This window comes from Varanus komodoensis, unplaced genomic scaffold (genome assembly GCF_004798865.1).
Source record: "Varanus komodoensis strain SLA01 unplaced genomic scaffold, ASM479886v1 scaffold8, whole genome shotgun sequence".
In the NCBI taxonomy this organism is placed as follows: Eukaryota; Metazoa; Chordata; class Lepidosauria; order Squamata; family Varanidae; genus Varanus; species Varanus komodoensis.
The window spans coordinates 37,593,246-37,614,767 of record NW_025336481.1 but is presented as its reverse complement, the minus strand read 5'-3'; the positions used below and the strand labels follow the sequence as shown (position 1 = coordinate 37,614,767).

At 40.2% G+C, this 21,522-nt stretch overlaps 1 long non-coding RNA gene across 1 annotated transcript; it reads right to left on the bottom strand.

Moving 5' to 3' along the window:
* Positions 1 to 2,165: 2,165 nt before the first annotated feature.
* Positions 2,166 to 21,488, bottom strand: LOC123036091. Its single transcript, XR_006417091.1, has 3 exons — positions 17,063 to 21,488; positions 16,487 to 16,646; positions 2,166 to 3,698 (listed from the first exon to the last, which is right to left on the bottom strand). It is a non-coding gene; the product is annotated as an uncharacterized LOC123036091 (long non-coding RNA).
* Between the last annotated feature and the right edge of the window lie 34 nt (positions 21,489 to 21,522).

Genomic DNA, 21,522 nt, shown 5'->3' with positions numbered 1-21,522 from the left:
TTAGGCAAAATCTTGTTGCTAGTTGCTTGTCACAGCTTTGTTAAATCAGTGAAATTGTGCCATTTGCCACAGGTCTAAATTTGATCCCCGATTGCTTCTAACAAATAGTGCTAAATGTATTATTATTTTATTATTATTATTAGAACATTTCTATGCCGCTCCTTGCCGAAGCCTCGGAGCGGCTTACACCACAATAAAATACAAAAATAACAATATAAAATTAAAATTAACAATATAAAATAAATATAAAATATAAAATATAAAAGAAGTCGCCCTGGCCAGATAAATAAGCAAATATTGTTAACAATTAAAATGACGTTTAAATAAAAAGGTCTTCACCTGGCGCCAAAAAACAAATAACAACGGCGCCAGGCGGACCTGTCTGGGGAGCGCATTCCATAGGTTGGGCGCCACCGCAGAGAAAGCCCTCCTCCGAGTATCCACCCTCCTAATTTCTTTCATGGAGGGTTCCCGAAGAAGGGCCTCTCCCGCAGATCTCAAGGGGCGGTCGGGCATATATGGATGTAAGCGCTCCTTCAGTTAACCAGGACCCAAGCCGTTTAGGGCTTTATAGGTCATAACCAACATCTTGAATTGTGCCCGGACTTCAATGGGAAGCCAGTGAAGCTGACGGAGGACTGGAGTCATGTGAACATAACGCCCCGTCCCCGTCAGCAACCTGGAAGCTATATTTTGAACCAATTGAAGTATCTGGACCGTCTTCAAGGGAAGCCCCACGTAAAGCGCGTTGCAGAAGTCAAGGCGAGAAGTCACCAGCGCGTGTGTCACCGTCGCCAGGCAGTCGTACTCCAGGTAGGGGCGCAGCTGATTAATCAGCCGAAGCTGAAGGAAAGCGCTCCTTGCCACCGCTGTTACCTGAGCTTCCAATGAAAGCTCCGGGTCGATGAGCACTCCTAAGCTGCGGACCTTGTCCCTAAGAGGGAGTGCAACCCCATTCAGGACCAGGTCAAATCCACCCTCTCCGAAGCCTGATCCGCCAACCAACAGGACCTCCGTCTTGTCTGGATTGAGCTTCAGTTTATTGACCCTCATCCAGCCCATTACCTCGGCCAAGCACCGGTTCAGCACAGCCACTGCCTCACCTGGATTAGTGGAAAACGAGAGGTAGAGCTGGGTATCATCAGCGTACTGATGATTCCGCAGCCCACACCTCCTGATGACCTCTCCCAGCGGTTTCATGTAGATGTTAAACAGCAAAGGGGACAAAATGGAGCCCTGTGGTACTCCATGGCATAGCTGCCATGGCACAGAGCCATAGTCCCCCAGCACTACCTTCTGGAATTGGCCGTTGAGATAGGAGCGGAACCACTGCAAAGCAGTGCCTCCGACCCCCAATCCTGCTAGCCTATCCAGAAGGATACCATGGTCGATGGTATCGAAAGCTGCTGAGAGGTCCAGAAGAACCAACAGGGACGCACTCCCCCTGTCCTTCTCCCTGCACAGGTCATCGTATGGGGTGACCAAGGCTGATTCAGTACCGTACCCAGGTCTGAAGCCGGACTGAAATGGGTCCAGATAATCAGTTTCATCCAAGAGTGCTTGGAGTTGTCCTGCCACCACCCGCTCTAGCACCTTGCCCAGAAACGGGATGTTGGCCACAGGTCTATAGTTAGTGGCCATCTCTGGATCCAGTGACGCTTTCTTCAGGACCGGTCGGACTACCGCCTCCTTTAAAGGGGCAGGCACCTGACCCTCCCTCAGAGAAGCGTTAACCACTTCCAAGATCCAGGTCCCAATCCCGTGCTTGGAATTATTTATTAACCAAGACGGGCAAGGGTCCAATAGGCAAGTGGTGGGATGTACTCGTCCAAGCACCTTGTCCACCTCATCGGGCCGCAATAACTGAAATTCATCCAATAATTCTGGACCAGACGGCAGCATTGGCGTCTCCCCAGAAACCTCTGATTCATTAGTGGTGTCCAGCTCGTGACGAATCTGAGCGATTTTCTCCCTGAAATGCCTGGCAAAGTCGTCACAGCGGGCCTTTGAGGGTGGAACCGGATCTTCCTTAGGACCTGGGCGAACCAGGCCTTGCACCACTTGAAAAAGCTCCGCCGTACGGCATTGTGAGGAGGCAATGGAAGCGGAAAAAAACTTCTTTTTTGCTGCCTTCACCGCCACAGCATAGGCCCGATAGTGGGCTCTCAAGTGTGTTCGGTCAGATTCATGTAAATGAATTATTTTTGATGTTGACATCTAAGAAATTCTAAGCCAATTCTATGAACCATTTCAATTTATATACTGCTCTTAATTTGTCCTAAAATGTAGACTATTCAAAGGAAAACAAACTAATGCACATGCTCTTAGAAACCTTCTGAATTTCGTAGTCAAGTATGTTTTGACAGCTGTCCTTTGACTGAAATGCTGGTCTCTCTGGAGAGATAATATGATGTAATTTTCATGACAGCTCAATTGTCATTGGTTAGGAAGGATATTGTAATCTCAGTAGAGGGAAAAAGTGATGCTGCTATCTGTGAGCTTCTATCCCAATTACATCAATGATCTGTACCTCTTGTACAGGGGTGGGAGTGGAAAGTTGTTGAATAAAATGACATAGTTTTGCCATCCACAAGACATGCACTTGACAGTCTAACAGATGGCAATAACAGTCCAAAAGCACAATCCCATAATGTGTGTGTGTGTGTGTGTGTGTGTGTACGCTCTCCTTGTACCCACTTAGTGGAGATTCACAACACAGGTCAGCATTTCATGCTCCCAGTGTGGCACTGTAGATCACAATGCAGTATGGACATGTGTCCTTGGAAAGCACCACTTCCTTTTAATCTGGAGTGCAGATTCAAGTGAAACATATCTGTGTGCCCACGCTGTCCTGTTTGCCCTTATTTACTGCTATAACTTTGTCAGTAAGTTCACTTCTTCAATTATATCACCTCAGTTATTGGCTGCTTTAGAGTAATTGGTTCCAAGTGAAGATGTTCTTTTGGTTCCATATTATGAGAGTTCTGAGTAAATCAAGATCATATATTATTGTACCATCTTAGAACATGCACAAGCCAAAAAATTATATGGGTAGGTTGCTTTCTAAATGTTTGAGATCTTCTGGCTGTTTCATCTTAAGCTGAAGTGGATCACATCAACCTACTTGGTCTCCTCGGAACATATGCACAAACTTCAGCAGTATTCTGCAATTAGTAGGGCTTAAGTTTTTTGAGGCGATTCAGTAAAAATCTCTTCCTTCTGCATGTTAGTGTTCAAGGAATAGTTCTCTAAAACCCTTTCAAAGGTAATGGCCAGATAGGTGGTGAAGACACTTTCAGGTTCCTCGGGTGGCTTTCTAGAATCCTCTCCATGAGACTAAATAGAAGACAGCTTGGCACTGTGGATCTTTTTGTTCAGGTGGGGATGAGAGCTCAAAACTACCTCATTCAGCCCTGCTTTCCAGAAGATCTTTAATTCTTCAACTATGAACTAATCTTCAACTATTTGCTGTTATGCCCACAGGAGCAAGTTTTCTGTGCCATGAGATAGTCCTTTTTTTATTTTCCCCATCATTTGTTGGGTTTGCCTCCCAAATTAATGGGGTTTGCACTGGCATTTGCACTACCTATTGACCATCTGCAAGGAAATGCAGCAGAAAATGGCTCTTGGTTACTGGGAAAATGATATAACTCATGGAGCTTCTCTAAAGATGGAAGACTTGGAACTGGAATGAGGACCTGAGAACAAAGAAAAGAGGAAGGTAGAAGGATTCTCTTGCTTTCAACCTTCCCTAGAATGGCAAATTTGCTGATACATCTGCAGTAGGACCTGCTTTCTGATACTGGTACCAGATATATAGTTTGCTTAACAGCTCTTAAATCCAGCACCTTAACAAAGGATAGTATAAGCATAAACAAAACCTCACTCAGACCGTGTTGTCACATTAACTGATGAATGGCACATTCTTTTGAAGGATTCTCATTGACATTAATGAGAGCTGCACAAAAACAAATGTTCTTTTCACAATGATGTAAGAAAATGGTAACTTCATAGACATTTGATAGGATTTGCCTTTTGAGTAACAGTGTTTTTCTATAAAAGAAGAAATCCAAGGACTGGGTATGATCACTTCAGCCTAAGTGTGAAATCCATTTTTTGAAAAGTGAGCTCTTTCCTGGATCACAGTAATTTAAATCCAAGGTTTTATTATTATTATTTTTAACTGAATTGCAGACTGAATAAACCACAAATTTGTTATAAATAATGGGATCAGCTCCCTCAAAGTGATTAATAAACTGGAATGTAATGTCTGTAGCAGGCAGAAATGTTTATTATAAATCTACTAAATGTGCCAACAAAATAATAAATTCACTGAAATGGCAGCATGAAGCTTGAGACTTGGTATTCTGAAAAGATGTTTGGATTCAAGCAGCAGGAACTACATACTTGTGTAGAAAGATTCTTTAATATTAATAGATGGCAAAGAAAATCAAAGGGGAGAAAAAGAGATGAGAGGGTAATAACTTTAAGGAGTCAGTAAGTGCAGTTTAGAGAAAGCCACATTTAAAGCGTACTGCAAGCAGTGAATTGGATTCATATGCGGCCACACTTAAAAGAGTTAACCTTCTGATATCAGTGGGATTTGTCACAATGGGTAACTTGCACACTGATTTAAATGGGTGTTTGTACGGCTTAATTCAGTAAGGGTTTAATTCAAGCTAGGCAACTAAAGAAAATGTACCTAGTTCATTAACTGCATTTCTCAGGCTGTGGGCAAGGGGATACCTGTTTGATTATTAGTGGATTAGTATGGTTATTCCCATTATCCAGCATCCTGTCCACATAGGCACAGAACAGCACATTTAATGGATTAGCTCATGCATAGTTGCATATGCTGTCCTACTGGTGCTTTTGTCGGTGATCTGAATACCTACAGACAGCAACAGAAGGATATATCGGGAGATGAAGCCATAGAGTCTTTCCTTCAGCTGGAAGGATCTTAGGTGGAGCTAAGGGTGAAACAAGTGGGAGAGGCCAGAGTGGATGTGCAGAGCTTGGGATTGTGGGGTCACATCCTTTTTTACAGGGCACCCTTATTAGTCTCTGGTTAAATGGAAATCTTCAGCATTGACCTTTGGGGTAACTCCAACAAAGGAAGCCCTAGAGGAGCAGAAATTATACATCCTGCAGCACTGACCAGCTCTGGGTTTTTTAACATCCTTTCTTTCTTTTCTTAAGTTTTATGAAAGTGTTTGTTTTATGTTGGCCTATTATCTATTGTTTTAATTATTGTATCATTATAGTCTATTTTAATCATTGTAAGCTGTCCTGAGCCTTTCATTGGAAAGGACATGATAAAAATATTTTAAATAAAAATAAATTATTAAATGTGTATTGATTCTCAGAGTACACAGAAGCGAAAATACATATTTACTAGATACCAGGATTTACAGCAACACTAGCCCGTTTTCTCCCTACCTCATTATCAATATGAAACTTTTTTTTTAACTTCTGCCCCCTCCTCCTGGCTTGATGAGTGGAAGACAGGACAAGGGTAGATACCAGCACATCTACTTTTCCTTCAAGAAGCTAGTTGCAGCTTAGAATGGGAGTTAGACTGAGGAGGAAAGGATGGTGTAATGATTCTGGCACAACCAGGAATTGCACCGACATAAATGACAATGCTATCTGTAGAGAGAGTCAACAGCTTGCATAGCAATCTCAAGCCCTCCTCTGCTTGAACAGCTCCAATGACCCCACAGTGCATGCCCACAGATTACCAGCTGCTGAGAAAGTATTGACTAATGTCCAAATAATGGAATGTTTTTACATTCTAGCTAGCTACATGCAGGAGGGAAAGGGCTATGTGCTCTCCCCACAAGCATTAGTTCACTGACCTTTAGAACATCTAAGGTGCAAAAATGCCCATACATCCCCAAATGTATGCAACTATTTGTGCAGCTTGAATAGCACCATCCTATGCACATCTATTTAGAACTTGCACTGAATGCACGTAAGTTCAGTTGGACTTACTCCCAGACAAATGAGCATAAGATTGTAGCATTAAATTGGTACAACTGGCTTCTGCCTTAAGTTTTTAATTGTGCCTGAGATTATGCAACAAAGTAGACCTTGGAGTAGCTAATAATAGAATGAAGGGATCTAATGGAATGTGGATCTTCTGATTTCTGAAGGTATTACCAAAGGCCTTGTATTAAACTGTGACAGTCGATGTTTACTGAGACTGTCACCAAAGCATAGAGGAAATTATATGAAAGCTTATGCAGTAAATATAAAATATAAGAAATATGTATTGGACTGCACAGATAAACCGCATGGTAAAATGTTAAAGGCCTTATATTTCCTTTGCCAATATATCGTCCTGCTTTGTTCTTTCACTTAGAATTGCAGGGTATTCTTTTGTCGAAAGAGACAACATGTTTTCAATCTGAAATTTAAAGTGCCTCGTGCACAAAAATAAATGACAATAATAGTGCCTGAAACCCTGGGGATTAAAATTTAAAAACATCACAGCGGTTCTGAAGACAATAACATCATGTTCAATATTAGGATGCAGCCATTCAAAACTCAGAGGAGTGTATCACAGATCTCTGCCAAGGCAGTAACCATCTATAAACAATCAGATGGCCTTTCCGGACCACCAGCTGCCAACAGTTTTTATTACTTCTGCTAAATTTATTTTTCCATGTATAACCTATATTTCCTTGCCATCAAATGGCAACTCAAAATTGCTTGCAAAAAGGAATAAAAATTCAGACACTATTTTCTTTTCCAAAAATTGTAATAAATGTACAGTTGAGGAACCAAAATGTCAGAAAATAGATCAGCTCCCCCCATCCTGTAATGGGATCCTTTCTCCTAAGCCTAATGGCAATGAGGGGGTGGGAGAGGAGGTGCAGGCTGGATTCAAAGTGCCCCGGCTACATCCACTAGGGTCCAGTGCACTACTGTCCTATGCTCCTTGCAAGGGCATCTCAGGGGACAGAGAACATTGTGGGCTTCCCACTCTGTGGATGGAGAGATCTGCCATTGGAAGCCTACTGGTGTGGGCCGCAGAAACCTCTGCCACCATTGCTACTCCATTGTAGGTGCTCTGTGGGTACCAAGGACAAAAAAAGAGGCACTCTGTGAGTAAATCAGGGAAAGCTTTCAGTTCATTAGATCCAAAGTGCTCCTGTTCCTAACACTTTAAGGAAATATTTAAGGAAGAAAGGGAACAAAAAGGAGGCCATCCCCACCTCATGGAAGCCTATTAAGAAAAAGAAGTGGCAGCTGCCTCTCCTGGCCCCTGGCCTAAAAGGAATTGCTTAGGGTGTGAATCCTATGCATGTTTAGACAGGAAAAGATCCTACAGCTTTTAACATGCATAGGATTGTTCCCTTAGAGGATAAGGGAAGGGTTTGTGGGATAACATAGAAAGGGGTAGATTGAGTCAGTCAAGCAAACTTATGCGTTGAAAGGAATTCCCATGAATAGCAGGGAGACATAATGGTTAATTTTGAATGGAACTTGCTTTAATTTTGTGTTAGAAGAGATGAGATGGGTCAGAGGAGGAGCAGATCATGCTGGACGGTTAAGTGTGGCCCATTCTATTTTTCACCTGGGCTGGGTTGCCATCATGCAGCCCACTCACTCGGGCTGGTCAGTCAAAGGGACAATATTTTGCAGGAAGAAGGCTTTTTGTTCTAACTATAGCCATACATTCCTGCTGGGACAGAGAATTTTTATGATTCTAGGCTAGGTCAGGGCACACATTCAAAACTGTAAACAAATAACTTTAAAATGGTGATAAATGGAAACTCAAGCAGCTCCCTGGCAGGAGCCTGCCTCTTTCGTGCATCCTGCCATGTATGTGCTGCAAGCAAACAGTCTGTCTGTTCTTCCAGAGTTTCAGGGCCCTCACTGTACCAAGTGATAAGTTATAAGGCAAGTTCTTTCTGCCAATTGTTTTTGGCAAATGGACCAAGGAGTACTATTGTTGTTGCTGACTGTTATCTCGGCTTCCAAACCCTGCTTGGCAGAAATTCAAATCTCTCTGGTTGGTGTTGGAAACTGGGCTTTTGAAATCTGGATGAGTCAACTCATTAACAAACAAGGAAATGGGAACCGCTCTTAACAAAATATCTACATAAAATCATTTATTGGATGCTAGGATGTTTGCCTTCATAGCTATGACACTGTTTTATCTCACTCCACAGTCTTCCTAACAAAGGAGTGGGGAGGTCAATGGTTATCAAATTTAATCAGTTTGACTGTTGATGTATTACTTACTTAATGCAGAAAATATTTTAAGCATTTTTGCTGGTGAGGTGATGTCAGGAATGCCCGTTTTGTATCTTGTACCAGTATTTACTACTAATCTACAATGAAGGCCAACATCTCTATTCTCAAGCATCACTGTGTTCTCCAAATACTAATTTGTAGGCTAGCACAGGGGCAGGAAAAAGGGAGATCTCCAGATTTTGGTACTCAATGTCCCTACCAGCACAACCAGGAATGCTGGAAGCCGAGGTCCAATAATCTGGAAAATCCATTTTCCATCAAGCTCTGTATAGGATAATCTAATCCCCTCATGTGCGGCAGGTTCTGTCTAAAGTGGATGTCTCCTAACAATACTGAATTCATATGTATGGATATTGTATCTTGATGAGTTAAGATCATTGTGTGAGAGAAAGTGTGTGTGTGTGTGTGTGTGTGTTTGTGTGTTGGAACTACTTTAGTTGAAGATTTTTTCTATTACAAATAATAATGTGTCGACCAACATTTACATGTTGGATTATATGTTACATTTACAACGTAGCCACTAATTTTCACTTACATATTCTCTTTTCAGAGTTATAACAGGTGATATGTATTACACACCTGTGCCAACTTCCCAATCTTTTAAACTCTGTTTATAGGCATTAAGAAAAAATGTTTGTGCATATTGATATTGATCAATGTAAGTAGAGGATTTAGCCTAGCAGGCCTTTTCCACATTCTGATCAGACCAAAGGCTGTTCAGAAACTGCAGTTAGTACAGAATACCAGTGCTAAATTACTAACTGCAATGAGGCATTGCAGGTATCTTAACTGGCCCTTCCAACTGTAGTATTCTGTGAATCTAAGTCTATTATGACTGTGCTTTGCATTGTGCATTCTCAATCCTTTTCCAAGTCAATTTCAAAATACTGGTTTTGATGTTAAAACCCCTTCATGACTTAGTAATTTAGGTACTTAAAACACTACTTGCCTCCTAAAGTACCTAATTCTCTTTTGAGATTGTCAATCGAAGGCATCTGATGGATATTCCGAATATCTTAAGCAAAGTAGACAGCTAGTAGAGGCTATGAATTGGCACTCCAGTTGTGTAACCATTTCCCCAGAAATTTTGCACCACACAAAATCCTTTTTAATTTTATCAAGCATGTTAGATGCAGTTTTAATCTTGCTTACTGTTCCATTTGTTTTCTCAGAAAAAGATAGTTATCAAGGTGTTTCAGATGAATGTAAATACAGGAAAAGGAAACAGCAGACACAAAATACATTGTAGTTGTGCAGAACCAGAATGAATAGCGTAATGAATCTACTGAAAGCTCTGGAATACAGGAAAGTTGCCACACTGCAAAGAGAAGGACTACTTATAAGCTAGAGCAGGGATGGTCCTTTGGCAGTCTGTGAGCTAGATTCCTAAGGGTTTTTTTTTTCTGGCCTGGTGACAGCCTTACTAGATCTAAACAGATGTACAGTATAACATTTGCTCACAGCACCACTAAGGAAAACAAAATATTTTCAAATTGGAAGAAATAGGTATTTTATACCTCAGTTAAGTTCTACTGCTGTGTGCATGCATGTGTATATCAATAGCTGCTGTAAAACTGCAAAGCTCTTTCTGATCAGATTGTCACCATTTAGTGAAGAGTCTGACTACTTATAAGAGGGTTAGTCCCTGGGGTAAAAACACTTCTTACCCCTGTACCATGGCCTGGAGAATCCCAAGGAGCCCTTGAGAATATGGAGGGTGACCATTCCTGAGCTTTAGGATTAAAGTTAATTTTTCATGGGTAAATATCACAGCAATGGCATAGTGGACTACTCCTGGAAAGCACAAACTATGAAATATCTTTCACTGGGTTATATCTTATCAATGTTCAAGATATTTTGCAGGTGTGTACTGCTCAGCTCTGATCTTTATTTTGGCACCTACGATTTTCAAAAAATCCTACAAGTGCCTTTCCCCTTTTCTGGCAACAAACTAGGCAACCAACCAATCACAACTCGCTGTATTTCATATTAACCAAGAAGTGCACAGTTAATGGAGCCAAAGTCAATGCTGGCTCTCTGAGAGATGTATCTGTATGAGATTTGTCTTTCAAACATCTGGTTGCTGCATTTACACATGAGATATTTAAACATTTGTATTAGTTTCTCTGAGGTGTAGTAGGGAGAACTGCACTTCCCTTACTTGCATCAGCGCCATTTTAGTGTTTCTGCCTACCAAGGCAGGGAAACTTGAGTCTCTCCTCCCAGACAGACACATACAAGAAGGCAGGTTGAAGTCTGTTGTTCTCAAAACAATTGCACCAGTGGAAAACCTCCAAGGTGGGCGGTAAGTTATAATTTTTAAAAGTATCAGTAATATAATATTTTACTATTGATACTTTTATATCTTATATAAAAGTGATATATCTTATTTATTTAGCTATACAGCCTGCCCCATTCAAAAGGAGGAGGAGAATGATATAAGCTGCTTTGAGTTCTTTGTAAGAAAAAGGCAGGATATAAATCTAACAAGCAAATAAATAAGCTGGCTTCAGACCCCAACCTATGGATTCTTCAATCTAGAGTTTTTGAAAGGCTTTCACACAGGAAGCCATAAACTACTTGATGCTCAGTCCTTAATAGCATGGCAAATGCAGGGCATCTTATGTTGTACATCGGAAATATAGTCAGAATATACTCATAATATTTTAAGGCTTCTCTTCCTAAGCCTTAGGAATGCAACTTCCTAAGAAAGTTGCATTATACCCCATCTTGGGTGTCAGCTTCTGTTAGTTCAACGGGATCTGCCTTCCCAAAATATACAAATTTCCCTTGGAAAAGTCCCATCAAACCTATAAAAAGGTATTCAATGGGACTTACTTTTGTGAGGACATGGATAGGATTGTGCTGTTAGTATGTATCTTGTGTGATTTTAATCCATACATTCAACAGATGTAAAAACACCCCACAACAACATAAGAGGGATGTGCTTAATTTTCTTATGTTTTTCCATAACTCAGAGAGGGGAAAAAGAAAAGAACAGGCTTTGATTCCCATCCCACTGTATTCTAAGCAGGACTGCATCTATGCACTTAAGCCTCTTCTTCATTGCAATTCTTTCATATGTACAACCTTTTAGCCCATCTGCATTCACTGCATTCTCTCTTACACACTTACTTTATATGTGCATATTGAGGTTAAGGAATCTGTGGAACCACAGAATTGTTAAACTTCAACTCCCATCAGCCCTAGTCAACATGGCCAATGGTCAGGAAGTCAAACCAACTCTACAGGACCACACTTTCCCCACCCTGATGTAGATCATAAATTAAATGTGCACCATGTTTTAAAAAAGTCAACTACATAAGTCATGAATGAGTCTGCCCTACATTATAATACCTGAATAAATTCACAGCTGAAAAAAGTGGAAAAATTGTTTAACTATCCCAGCCTACATTGGTATACCTTTCTGTGATGTAGGCATATCTTCCTATGGGAAAGAAAATAACCATGAGTGGTTGAGTATTTATAATCTAACAAAACTTTGCTGTTCTTCTAGTATCATTAAGAAATTTTGAGATAATATGAAGTCTCAGAATAGGGTCAAGTCTCCAGTCAACAAGAACCAATAAAGCAGTTTCTAAACTACCTAAGTCATGCAGGAGTTTTCTAAAGATTTGTATTCCCATTTTATTGAATCATTTGAAGCTGTGTGATGTTAAAGTAATACTGCTCATCACTATGTTAGCATGAAAATGTTAGATGGAACAAATTCAACAGGATAACAAATGATGTTGTAATTGGCCTGAATTCTGACTTGATTGTGTTTAGTTATGACAAATTTAAGTTCCACTGTTTTTAAGGAATCTGCTTTAAGCATGACCAAGTAGAGATCCAAACAGTTGTGTTTTCAAGCACAGGAAATGATCCTAGGCTAAACACTGGAAGAAAGGATCATGAACTTGATGCCTATTTTTCCAGGAAAATGTTATGATTCATGTTGTTGACAAATGCCAAACTGTGGAGCAATTTTATTGCTCCAGATCTGTATATTCTTTCTCAGTGTGGTGCTATTTGCTAGCTGTACAGATGTATGGAGGGTTGCTGACTAAAGGATCTGCATTTCAACAGACACATCTTTACTCTTTGTGGGCTGAAAGATAAAACTGAGAAGCCCAGTCTAATGTTCATCAGGAACTGCAGGCTACTTGTTGCTATCTTGTACTTGATTGACAAATTCTGTTATCTAGACATCCTGCTGTTGTAGAAATACCAAGTGATACTACCCGTGTAGGCCAAGCAAATATTTCCTTAAGAAAACCAACGCATTGTTTTGGGAATAACTACTGAATTGGCCAAACTGAAAATATGTGGTGTGATTGGTTCTTTCCATGAAATTATACATCTGTCAGACATGAATATTTTCTCCTTTAACCTGAGAAATGGTATGTTCAGACTCAGCTTCCTTTCAAGGTTAATCACTTAAAACTAGTGCTGTTTTAATAATCAGTTTACAAATATACAGGCTGAATAAGGTGTATAGAAACAACAATCTTAGTGCTGATACTAAACATCAGTATATAGTATTTAGATTCAGGTGAAAATCCAAGCTGCTTCAGGCACTTGCTTATGACCATGTCTGTTAAAAACTGGTCCAAACCCTAATTTGGATAGGTGGCTGTGATCTCATTTCTTTGCTCAGAGTGCAGCCTAAAGAGCTATTACATCAAATACAAAATTATACTAAGCTGAGCAGGAGAATAACTATACATAGGTATAAGACTGTGAATATAAAAATATTTTATCCTTTGTTAAGACTACCAGTGGCTTCTGCCTGCCTGCCTTCCTTCCTTGTGAAGGATCTACTGCATTATTTAGAAAGGGAAACTCATTTGTATCTTGGAACTGTTGTGACCCACCTAGGGTGCTTCAGCTATTGGAGAGTAAATATGTTAAGTAACTAAAATATATTATGGCCAGCCCAAAACATCATTTTTCACATGCAACAAATGTGCAGTCATTGCTTATTTGTTGCATAGGGTTTAAGGCATCTTTTTGGTAATACTTCCTTCAAGGTGCATACATCCTTTATTAGTTTACCAAAAGGGGGTGGGGGTGGGGGAAAGCAAAATAAGAACTGTATGAGGTAGGTGTGTGTGTGTTTGTGTGTGAAGTTTGCCATGTAGCAGAAGTGAGTGGGCTGCTGTTCAAGAAAAACAAGTCTACAGCCTTCTTGGGCTCACAGAACTAGCTTAGTATTCTTTGGATCCTGGTCATTCTTTGGTTTTATGAGGCTGTAAAAGTCTTCCTTACTTTATTATCTCACAGAGCTTATAAAAATTCCCCACAAGAGGTAGGGCTGTCATTCAATTAAGGAAAACTTGGAAGATGGATTCTATGAGTTTGAGTTCTTTAACAGATTAATCACTTAATCCTGCAAACATTTGTCTTTGCATAAACCAATACTTCTGAAGGAGTTGGTGTTTTAAATTACACACATCCAGTCCCAGCAGGCGTCCCCTTCTGCATGAAAGAAAAGGCATTCTCCCTCTTCTGCTGCCCCATGTTTTATATACCCTTCTTTTAAAACTTTTTTTAAAGTTACATGATTCATAGAGTGCATCTTTTTAGATAATCTTTTTTTTTTTAACCTTGACGAATCCATATTTTCTCTTTCCCTCACATGGGCAGTTTCAATTTATAGGGACATGCTACCAACTTTAGTATCCCGACCCACTATGTTATGATGGGGTCTTCTTTTTGGCAGACTTCTGCTTGCTTAAGTCTTTAGGAAGGGCAATACCAGATGCCCGAGTCAGAGTTTCTCACTCTGCTTCTCTATTCTGCTAAGTGCTGAATCTCATACAATAGGTATCACACACATGCACACACATCCATGCACAGATGCACTTTCCTTACCTTCTAGTCATTGAGGTGGCAAAATGGGGTGGGGGACTGTTTGTGGGCTGTACACTCCTGCATTTTCGGTTGAACCACTACCTTTGATGAGTTTAATTTTCAACAAGTTTGGTTGGAAGTGGGGAAAGAGAAGGGCTGCCTTAAAGTATGTGGAGGATAGTATGTCATTTACAGGGAGTTTTGGCACCTGGTGCCAGGTACTTAAAATGTCCATGACTGACACTGTTGATAGGTGTGATAGAATTACACATTCTGGAATGATTTGTACCAGGTAGGGTGTGGGGAGAAGCAATGGAAAAAGAAGAAAAGTGGCTTAATTTTAGTTTTTCTTCACCAAAGATGTATGTGGTTCATTGGTGAAGAGGTCAGTGGTTCATTCGGTGGTGACAATTTTTTAAAGGTTGTGCTCTCGGGGGACTGTAATGCCTGTCATCCGGTGGCCGGACATGGGAGCAGACTCAGCTCAATTAGCGGACAGCATGCCCATCCGGTTGGCTAGGTTCACTGTCTTGCCCGTCCCACACATTACCGCAGTTGAGACTCAAAAACAGAAAAACTCCTCTGGGCACCAAAAGTGCCAGCAGCCAACTTGTTTCAGTTATTTAAATTTAATTACACATGGGTGGGTTGGGGTGTTCTTTAGACTTTTCTTTTTCCCTCTTTATGGCTTGGTGTGAACACAAGTTGCTGGCAATGGCTACAACTACAGCCTTTGCCATGGAAGAATATGAAAACTCCTTTAGGACACCATTGGCTTGTGACTGTGGTTGGCCTCCAATTTCACCAGAAGGCATGATAGTGGTATGACTGGGAAAATGGCTGAAAGGACTACAGTCGTCTTTGTGTGCTTGCCCTTGGGACATCTTACCGTAAGCACTTATTGATCCAGGCCTTTACCTTGCTCCATTCATTTCTGTTCCCAGCTGCCCTTCAGGTTAAACAACGTAGCCCTCTGAGTTTTGACATTCCTCACTTACCCTGACTGTGTCTGACTGTGCTTTCTTTCAACATGCCCTAAATCAGAGGTTGAACAGCTGAGTTATTTAAAAAGAAATGGAAAGGACTGAGCTTAAGAAAAGTCAACTGAGGAGTATTGCCTTTTTCTCCAAGGCCTATAGCTGTGATTTTCAAACTGCCTTTTGTGGTTCCTAGGAAGTTTATCAAGACCAGGACTCCTTTAATAATTGCAAATAAGCTTCCCTGAAACACACCTGGCTCACCACTAGCCCTTCCCAACTTGGGTCCCTTTCCTTGGGGATTATTGGAGTTGTTGTTGGACTTCAACTCCAGTCACCCCCAGCCAGCATGGTCAGTGCCAGAGATAATAAGAGTTGTATTTGGGTTGCTCAAAGGTGGGCACATCATATCTGTGGAAGCACAGTAAGGCTTGGCAAACCTGAACGAAATAGGCATGCATACTGAAACATTTCCCAGAACCCTTTATAACATGGTAAGTGGCTAATGCACTATTAGGCACGCTATCGATAATGTAAAATATTATATTGGGACAGACAGCAGGAGTTTGTTGGCAAATAGGTTGATGTGGTAAGGATTCCTTGAAGCGAGAAAGTCTGAAATCACTGGTCTATAGTAAGGCTAGTAGTGTTTCCAATGTTTACTAATGGATTTTGCATGAGGTTAGAATGGTGGAGTGCGTTGGATAAACAACAACAAAAATACTTCATTAGCTTCCAAGAGGACTTATAAGGACTGCAGAGCATGGCAAAGATTGGAAAACAGCGTAATAGTAGCTAGACTGCAAAGATGCTGAAGATGTTTCTGAACCTACTTTTTAGTATCCTGTCTATTGGAATTCTTTAAACTTTAATTGCTCATGGAAAAACAAAGATTTAGCCATTGTGCCTAATTCAATGAAAACCATTCCATCCAAGCTAGCCAGGAAGTTGGTATTCGGAAAAGACAAAGAACAATGCTCCTCAATAAAAATCATGCTCTATAAATATATATTTTTGAATTACTGCTACTTGTGGTGGCACCCATGTCAAAGAGTGCTTTCCATGTAGAAAAAGCATAAAGTTTGAAGCAATGCTAAATGAGTTTCAAAAATGACCTTAAAACAACATTTCAGGAAACAAGTTATATAGTCTTCACTCCTTGTTTGTTTAACCACTGCCAGTGAAAAGTTCCAACTACAGTGGCAAGTTCTAGAAATGCGGGTGGCTTGTGAACAGTGTTAATACATGAAACAGCTATGGAATCCGCAAAAGTGAAATAACCACTAATCTAAAGCTAAACTTCTGCTTTTCTTGGATGTTGGTCTAGCAGTGGTATGTTCCATAGATATGAAAAGAAGACATTTGCCAAAGAGAATCGACAAACTTACTCTGAGGTGTGCTTCTTTGCGAATCACCCTTATTGTGGAAGTTCCTGCTGAATGTCCATTGTATCACCACTGTTGCAGTATTTCATTCCACTCAAGAAGATATTGTAGTTTGAATTATTTGAAAGACTGAAGACTGCTTTTATAATACTACAAAGTCATGCTAAAAAAGAAAAAGAAACAACAAAACTATTTGTCTTCTGACTGTTGTTTTCCTCATATTTCCCACTAAGGTCATTTCACAGTTCAATTTTGCTAATTTTATTCCATGGAGATAAAATGAAAGATGGCTTATATTTCCCCTGACCTGTTTCAGTGTGTTTTCTGTTTCTCTTACTAGCACTTTGGATATTGCTCAAAGGCCATCAAGAAAGAATTTATGTCTATCACCCTAAGCACCCTAAGAAAGAAACATATACAAGTTGTTCATTGTCTACGTGCCAAAGGAAAATAATATGGAATTAGCAGTCCCACCACCCCCACCTTACCCAAAATCTCCTCACTCACTAGTGCCAAATACACAGTAATTTAATGCACTGAGCTATCAAATTCCAAGCAAAGGAAACTGAAATGTCATACCTTCATTCACAGCACCATCTCATGGAATTATCTTTTCCGGATTCTTGGGAAGTTGAAGTATTTCAGAAGAATATCAGGAACTGTTGCTTTAGCTTGTTTGGTGAGTAGATAATTGCCTTCCAACTCTTCCATTTTTTCAGGAAATGATGTGAGTGTTGTATTGTTCCTAGATGGGGGCAACAGTGTTTTTTAACAAGGCGCATATATGCATTTTTAAAAGAAACAAACAACAAGAACATGCAGTCTAAGTCCCCAAAGCTGAATCAGACTCTCTGTAGATAAGACTTTGGCCCAGACAAATTGTCCATGCAATTGAAAGTGTTCTTTAGACGGGATGTAAGCAACATTCTGTTTTCAAGGGAAAAAAGTACCCAAAAACAAAACCCATGAAATCAGACTAAAAAGGTCATTTATATAATATTATATCAACTGCAATCAGAAGTGCCTCTGGGACAAATTACACGTTTTCTATGTGATCCTAACAAACAAGGCATGGCAAATTATAAGAATGACAACTATTATGAAATTGCTTTTATCTTAAAATTGGTCCTTCAAAGGAAACTTCATTTAGCTTTTAGGGTCATTACAGTTCAAATATTGTGCAGTTTGTGCTGCATAGGTTGTTTAGCACACCAACCATTCATGCTGAATTAACATACTAACTTTGTCCACTCTACTACTCTTGTGGCAAGGAAGCCACTGCATCAGAGCTAGCACCTGTGCTCCTCAGGTCATCTGAGCTGCTCCAAGGCATGTGGAAGGAGTCCATTCCCCTCCATGCTAGTGTTGCTCCATGTTCTGGAGCAGTATGTCATCATGTGCAGCATAGGTATGTATCTGGTTTCTGACATTCTTCCCAACAATTTTAAGGGTAAGGATTGCAGGAAATATACGTACATGCATAAGTACACTGTTACACTTTGCATATCATAGTGTATCATTGATCCACTGCATTGATCCATATTACTGATCCACTACTCACAGTTTTTTCCATATTAAAAATTGGGTGAACTGGTCCTATGACGGGAGAGGAAGTGAGAAAGGAGCATGAATACAGAGTCCTTTTCAATGAGAAGTAGTTTCAAGGTTGTGAATGTTCTAGGAGCAGGTCCAATGAATGAATGAAAGCAATTCTCAAAGAAAAGCAGTATTCTTCTCTATGGACACTACAGGCATTCAAAAGACCTTCCAGAGAAAGCTATGTGAATCTACTCAGGAGTAAGCCCCACTGAGTTCAATATACTTACATAACAGCAAGCATGGGATGGGGAACATGGCATCTTCCAGATGTAGTTGTACTGCAACTTTCATCTGTTGCAGTACAATAGTGAGGAATGGTGTGAACTGAAGTTCACAACATCTCCAGGGCCACAAGTTTCCCATCCCTATTGTATACTACGGCAACCAAAGGGCAGGTCAGCTTTTGTCATTGATAACAATGAAACTACAGTAAGTATTATTACATCTGCAACCAGCCCTAGGATAAAATCCTATGCATATCTGGACCGAATGCTGGAAATTGTAGGACTTTTTTTTAGGCCTAGACATGCATAGGTTTGTGCCCTGAATACCTTATAGTATTTCTCTGACACTGAAGTAATGATGTCAACATGGCCTTATACCAAACTTTTATTTTCATGTCAATGCAGAAGTATATAATTTTGAAGTTTTTGCTCCCCTGCACCTGGCTCCTACATATTTTTACCCTGAATTAAATTCCATTAGTTTCAGTAGGGCCAAGTAACTTCCAAGCAAGTATGCACAGGATTATAGCCTCATTCCCCAGTAATAAATAAATAAGTAAAATATTAAGTAATTTATTTAAGAACCACAAAATTCAATGACAATGTTTTTGGGCAGAACCCCGGTTGAAAAACTGATACAAAAAGATAGGGGAAATTATTTTACAGGATGGTGGGAAAGAAAAGTGTTTATTCAGCACATTCAGTAACAAACACATTTCTATCACCAGGTCACAGAATGGGAGTTCATTCATTAAATGAAAACTGGAAACCAGTTTCTAGGAAATTTCATTCTCAGGATACCCTCTCTAGGTGATGTGGTTAAGTGCATTCAAGTATTTAAAATATTAGTGTGTCATGTTGGTACCAGGGTTTAAAGCAATCTTACTCTTGCTATTTATGTGGGAGAGAACTGCTAGTGTCCAGTGTCAAACTACTAAGACATAATACCTGCTCTTCTGTTTTCAACTGATCCCACATGAGCCTCTATGTAGGCATTTTTGTAGCAATTAAGGTACTCCTTAAGAAATATTGTCAATTCTGATTATGAGCTAAATGAACCAAGGAGTTAGTTGTCTCCACTGGCCCGACATTGCCATGTGAAATTAGAAAAGTGGACTGCGGCAGAAAGGGAGCACTACATTCCTCTAAGTGGAGGCAGGCCTCCCTGGGAAGGCTTGGACAGAAGCATGGCATATACCAGCTTAAGTCCACTCTGTGATGTTCTGTGAGGTGGTCTATGGATGATCTACATAATGAGATGGGGAAATGGGTTGGCAGGGCCCATGGGCTATACCACTTCAGATTGCTGAAAGGGAAACGGTATGTTTGAATGCTGTATCAAAAATTAGCACATGGCAGAAGAAGGCTTAAGATAGCCCTTCTCTCCTATAGAGTGTTCAGTTACACTATGAAAAATGTACCAAAAGACACACATTCGCATAAAATTTGCACATCCTTTATATATATGCGCACACTTAAAAGAATCACCGTAATTTAATTGTAAATACAATGCATCTCACCTTAAGAGGGGAAGACCAGGTTGCTGCTCAGTCTGCTGCCCAGGTGCTAACTGTAGATGGGCAACTTCAAGTCCCCTCTCAGCATTCCCTTCCCTTTAAGCCAAGCTTGAACAGGACAGCTCTTCAAAGAGATGGCTGCCTTTCATTATGTAGGGCACCAGGCCATTCTTCCCCATGCATAGGATAGCTTTCTAATTGGGGATGCACTAAAAATATTACTACCACCATTGCAGCTAAAATCAAAAAAGATGCAGCCCAGAAGTCTTAAATCCTCAGGGCATCACCTCATCCTACAGAACAGTTCTCTTCATTGGCCACACAATGATGCAGCTGGGATGGCTCCAGGACTACCTATTTTTTCTTTTTCACAATTTGGTTCCTTGGGGCCACTCCATCTGCACCTATAGTGAACGCTGGGGACTTTTCTCCATTCAATTTAACTGAAAGCAGAAATGGTTCTTACCTGCATTGTCTCTCTCACACACACTAGTGCAGAGATAGCCTTAAAAGAAAGCTGAAATCAATGGAACTTACTTGCCCAAAATGTTTGAAGAGTGAGATGTTAGAGGAGATGGAAATGCAAATAAGTACAACTCACATTTAGAAAGTACCTCAAATGCCCATACTGACACCTGCTGGTGAAAAACAATTCATACAACAATTATGTCACTTAAGAGGCAGGACGATTTTTACTAGCTGACTGATCACAATCCATTGTTTTCCTCGTACCTTCCCCCCTCTTTTTGTATAAAATATCGAGCAAGCAATAATAGTACAAGAAAGAGGAGTTTTTCAAAGCTAGCCAGTGAAAGTGCCTATACAACTGTAGATTCTAAAGACAACATTCACAGATCTAATTTATCCTGGCCCATTTTGCCCAGGACAGCATTGTTCTCTCCAATGGAAAGCTTTTGTAACCAGAATGGGGACACTGAGAAACAACAGAAAGGTTTTTTCATGGGAGTCCAAGGTGTTTTCCTTTGCCAGGGGAAAAGTTCCCCTACCAACATTAAAGGGCAAGAGAAACTCATTAAAAATGGGTGGTCGGGAATGAATTATCCTTGAATCAGTCTGTGCTGGCTGGCCAAAAGCGCTCTTATGTTACAGGTCCCACTTGTCAGCCATCATGAGTTGTAACGATGTGCCAGTCAGTATGCCAAGTTATCTTCCACGTTGGTCATACACAACAAAGCGGCTTCTAGAAAGCAAGCACTGCACAAATGAAGTATGCTGCATATACACATTCACATAAGATCTAACATGGATGACAGCAGCAGCAACTTTCATGTAAAGTAGAATGAAGAATTTCCTGCAATCTCATTGAAGACTATCTAAATGTATCAGGTTGGACGGTGATCTTTTCAATTGGCTGAAAAGTCACTCAGTGTAACAAACAATGTTCTGAATATTTTATATCTTTTTTCATAGCCAAACAAACGCCTTTGTGTTTCCAGTTCTTCAGTATTTCAATGGCAAATAATTTATATAAGAATTATATAAGCAATTAGTAACATTAGTAACTAATTAGTAAACTAATTAGTAAACTAGTAATTAGTAAAAACCGTCATTACTGGTTTTTCGGCGCCAGGTAAAGACCTTTTTATTTAAACATCATTTTAATTGTTAAAACATATGATCTGGCCAGGGCAACTTCTTCTTCCTTCTCTTTTCTCCTCCTATATTATTTATTTACTTA